The following is a 4,403-nucleotide window of genomic DNA, read 5'->3' on the forward strand; positions in this document are numbered from 1 at the left end:
CAATAGTCATAATAGTGGTTATTATGACAAAACGATCAAACCGTCTCATGGCACTCTTGGTCCCTCCAAATGCAAAACACCTGAGTTCTTGTACATTCCCTTCCACGTGTCCCATATTTTTTGCGTTGTTCCAGTCCTGGAGTCCTCGTCCATTATGATGGAAACCCCAGCTTAAAAGCTTATTAGCCTTTTCTTGTATTCTTATTGAAGATCATTTCCAAGGTAGAGCGAGTTGGATGTTAAAGGATCTTTATGAATTTTCGTGATTAGATTTTATACCTATCTACAGAATATATATGATATTATATATTGATAAAGGAAGCTTGCATTATCTGTCTCAAATATTTTTCCGCCTGTTCCTAAGACTGACTTTCAGTGTTCTTAGAGGCTTTACCTAGTCAGTGCAACTAGTCGCTTCATTCAAACGGTTCGCACGTCAGGAATCTAGATCTATTTTTAAAACATACCGCGATTCACCCTTGCCCCATCAACCACAGATGTGACTGAGGGAAGATAGGTTGCTTTGTCTCCCCTGTCCATCATTGAATTTAGCTAAGGTGCATTCATAATTATTGGAACGCCATCAAAACATGTCGTCGCTCTTCCACCAGATGTTACTAACAGCATTGAAACTTTCTACGACTCCGGAGAATGCCCTTTCAGTGTCTGGCTCCGATAAACGGAAACAGTGCTTAAAAGTTATCAACCTTTTGACTTGTATTTTCCTGTTTGAACATATATGGGTGATACATAAGATTGAATCATTTAAGTTTATGGACATGTTTTACTAACATTGGATGCACCAGCAAATTCTTATCACAACTTATCCAATATAATGAAATATTATATATATATAACTTGATACAAAGGTCATATCATCATATATATATATATAATATAGAGGTTTATTGTCTCCAGATCTGAATTTTTCATGAGGTGTCATCTATTATCGAGACTATCTTGGTTGCAGCCAAAAGATCGTTGCATAGGGCACCATCACTAATCAAACTTAGTGAAGAGTTTCTCTGTCCTGGGTAGACCAACATGTCGCGACATGTGCACAAAAGAGGATCTTTGGTTATTCAGCCTGTTTGTGATATGCGGGTTAGCTGACTTATTTTATAACATGTTTTATTTGTGTGTTGCTTCATCAAACATTCAACATGATTTCATTGTAAGGTCTGTCATCATAAGATTCTATGGTTGATGGTCTTGGTGCTCTAAATTTTTTCATGGCTGCTCTTCTGTGGTTGATCATCATAGACAAAGAATAAAGGGATATCACAGACAAATTCAAGGAGCTGTTCATCTTCCTTATCAGTTTGTCTGCATGTCCATCATTCAGTGTACCTGTCTGACCAACTACTGACTCCTCCTCCCATGCGATTAAAGGGGGTTTGAAAAATTGCTACAATGGCAGACTGTTGGGCAAAATGAAAATAAGTACAGATGTTTGTTTCTTTGTCCGCTTGTTTGTTTGTTGTGCCAATATGGTTGTTAGCAACCTGAATGTGGTCATGACGAATTCTCAACAAAATAGGTAATAAGAGTGTAGATCAACATATACAGATGTGATGAGGGAGATAGTCGTTTTCTGCCCATCCGTCTGCCCAGCTTGCAGGTTGAGTCGATTATTAGAAAACAGACCTTAATGCATAAATGTTCTTGATAGGACATCAGTCTCTATTTTCCAGTCCATTATATTTGTTTGCTTGTTCTTGTAGCGTTCCATCGAATTGAAGGAACTTTCAGGCAACCTCTGGCACAAATAGTTAACATATGGGAAGTTTGTCCATTGTGTGTGTGTGTGTATGGTTATGTGTAAGTGCATGTATAGTTATGTTTTCTGTGTCCCTCAGTGTGTATCACACTCTGGTCTTAGCAATTTCTGCTTTATATTCAGAGATTCAGTCAAACTTATCTGCTCTCAAGAATTATAATGATGTCCAAACATTTAATGGGTGCTAAATGGAACATTTAATAAAATGGAACAAATTTAATGTAACCAATATGATTGTTATTATTATTATTATTTTGATCCAAATTGTACACATTAACCAATTCAACGGACAATTAATTTTAGTCATGTCTACACTATAGAAATGAGAATATGCTAACAGGAAATATCAGAGCGTAGAGGAAAAGTATAACGAATAATTGAATTTAAATAATACAATAAAGGACACATTATTTTGAAAATAAGTCTGAAAAGTAAAAGTGTGTGTGGCATGTCTCTTTCCAAGTAAGTTGCGTATGAGAGCAGTCATTACCGTTCGGGGACGTCACTTGGATTATACTCTTATCAATTATGTTGATTCTGTTACGGTGCTTTAGGGCACCAGTTATTGATTACAGAATAACCATTGTTGTCGATAAATGGTTTTGGGAACGGAGTGGAATTGTTCCCCCCACTCTCTCTCTCTCTCTTCTCTTTCTTTCTTCTTCTTCTTTCTTCTTCTTTTCTCTCTCTCTCTCTCACTTCTCTCCACAACACACACATACCACACGATCTGTCCATGTAAATTTCCTCTCTTTCTTCAAAACAAATACACACCACCGGTAATGGAGCATCATGTGGGTCCCACTTTACATAAAATGTTTTTTCTGTGTATGGAAAGAAAATGCTTTAAAGAAGCCTTCTCCAGGATATGAGCTTTTTCTAGGTGCTTTTCAGTTAATTTTCTGAAGGTGAAATTGAAACATTATCTAATGTAAAGGAATATCCTACCTATAGAATGTATATTGACTTCTAACCTAATCACATTACAGTTTCATTTTGTTTTTCATAATCAACACATGTTATTTTTAAGAATAATAGCGGTAACTATTTTTGTTAGTTTATTTTAATTCTATTGATAGAAAAGAAAGTTTTTGTTTTGAACCACAAAGAAGTTAGTTATAGAGAGAGAGAGAGAGAGAGAGAGAGAGAGAGAGAGAGAGAGAGAGAGAGAGAACAAAACTGAAACGGGTGTTGCCCTCTCCTGTCACCTAATTTCGCTAAACCCTACTAAGCTGGCACTATATCAGGTCATTGCTTGTTACGGGCATCGTAATAGTACGTTGTTTAATTTTGCATCACGCTGCGATATGTAGTTTTCCATAAAGATATGCCGTGTTAGGGTGTAGCAGTGATGCTCATGCTGTTATTTCTGTTGTGCTGTGCTGCATATTTTAAACATTATTGCATTATTTGGATATCTTGCGTTATACGTTATGCTTCTGTTTCGTAACAGCACTGAACGAGGTCTTCAAAGGAAAGAAGAACGACTGAAAGGTGGTTTGGTGGCGAAGAGAGACAGGCAGACTGTCATCTGACAGTGAGCTTCCTGGAGAACCCAGAATGAAAATGATCTTCAGACACGCAACAAAAATACTCCAGGAAAAGTCGCCTTGCTTCATTCAAGGCTGTTTTTGGCCAGATTCAGAGATGTCGTTTTTTGTGTGGCAGAGGAGAATTGTTGCAAATAAACACGGTCCACTTTTATGCTACTTATTCCAATGTTAACTGTAGAGTAATTCAAAAGAAGATAGTTGATTTCATGAAGTCCTACTTGAGGGAGGGGATGAAGACCATTTTATGAAGTTCAGTATTAGTTATTAGGGAAGTGGCTCATTTTCTTCTTTTGGAGTTAGGCCTCACTTTTTTCCCTTCCAGAAGACCCAGACTAGTTAAGTGGACTGGATTGCCAGTCCCACCGGCCTTGCGATAAAGAAAAGAAATTGTTTCAATAAAAAACTGTATAGTTAACAACAAATCAACAAACATTACACTGCCTGTATAGAAAAGTTGTATATGTGAATATAATTATATATGCTTGGAATTTAGAGCAAACTGTTTCAAGCAAAATAAATAGAAACAAACAAAGATCTTCAAACTTAATTTCAAGACCTAAAGGTAACCATATATTTTATTTCGAGTATAACTTCCGGCCTGCAGTCCGTTCAAAATGTATTTGCCAAATTTGCATACTTTTAATTAACTTTATAAATGTAAACAAAATTGGCCGGTCGTTCATGAATTCTATCTCAACGCAAATTAGTGGAAGCCAACTGAATGAATGAGCTCCATTCCTGGGAATGGAGCAAACCTTATTCCTTCTCGGTTCCAGCTTCATTCATTCGCTTCGTTTACAACAGGCAAACAGTTCCCTCTGATTAGAACAGCCGAGGTCTCTCATGGACATACGGGAAAGAGCGTTGTTGGTATTACTGTAATTGCCATTCTCTAAAAGGGAACAAGAGTAAAATTATTTTCGTAATGTTACCATCAATATTATTGTTGGTAATGTTCTTGTTATCGTCACCACGAACGTCATATTATTATTATTATTATTATTATTGTTGTTGTTGTGGTTGTTGTTGTTTAATTTGCTTCTCATGATAGATTAACGTGAACACCATCA

Source organism: Macrobrachium rosenbergii, chromosome 30 (genome assembly GCF_040412425.1).
Source record: "Macrobrachium rosenbergii isolate ZJJX-2024 chromosome 30, ASM4041242v1, whole genome shotgun sequence".
Classification (NCBI taxonomy): Eukaryota; Metazoa; Arthropoda; class Malacostraca; order Decapoda; family Palaemonidae; genus Macrobrachium; species Macrobrachium rosenbergii.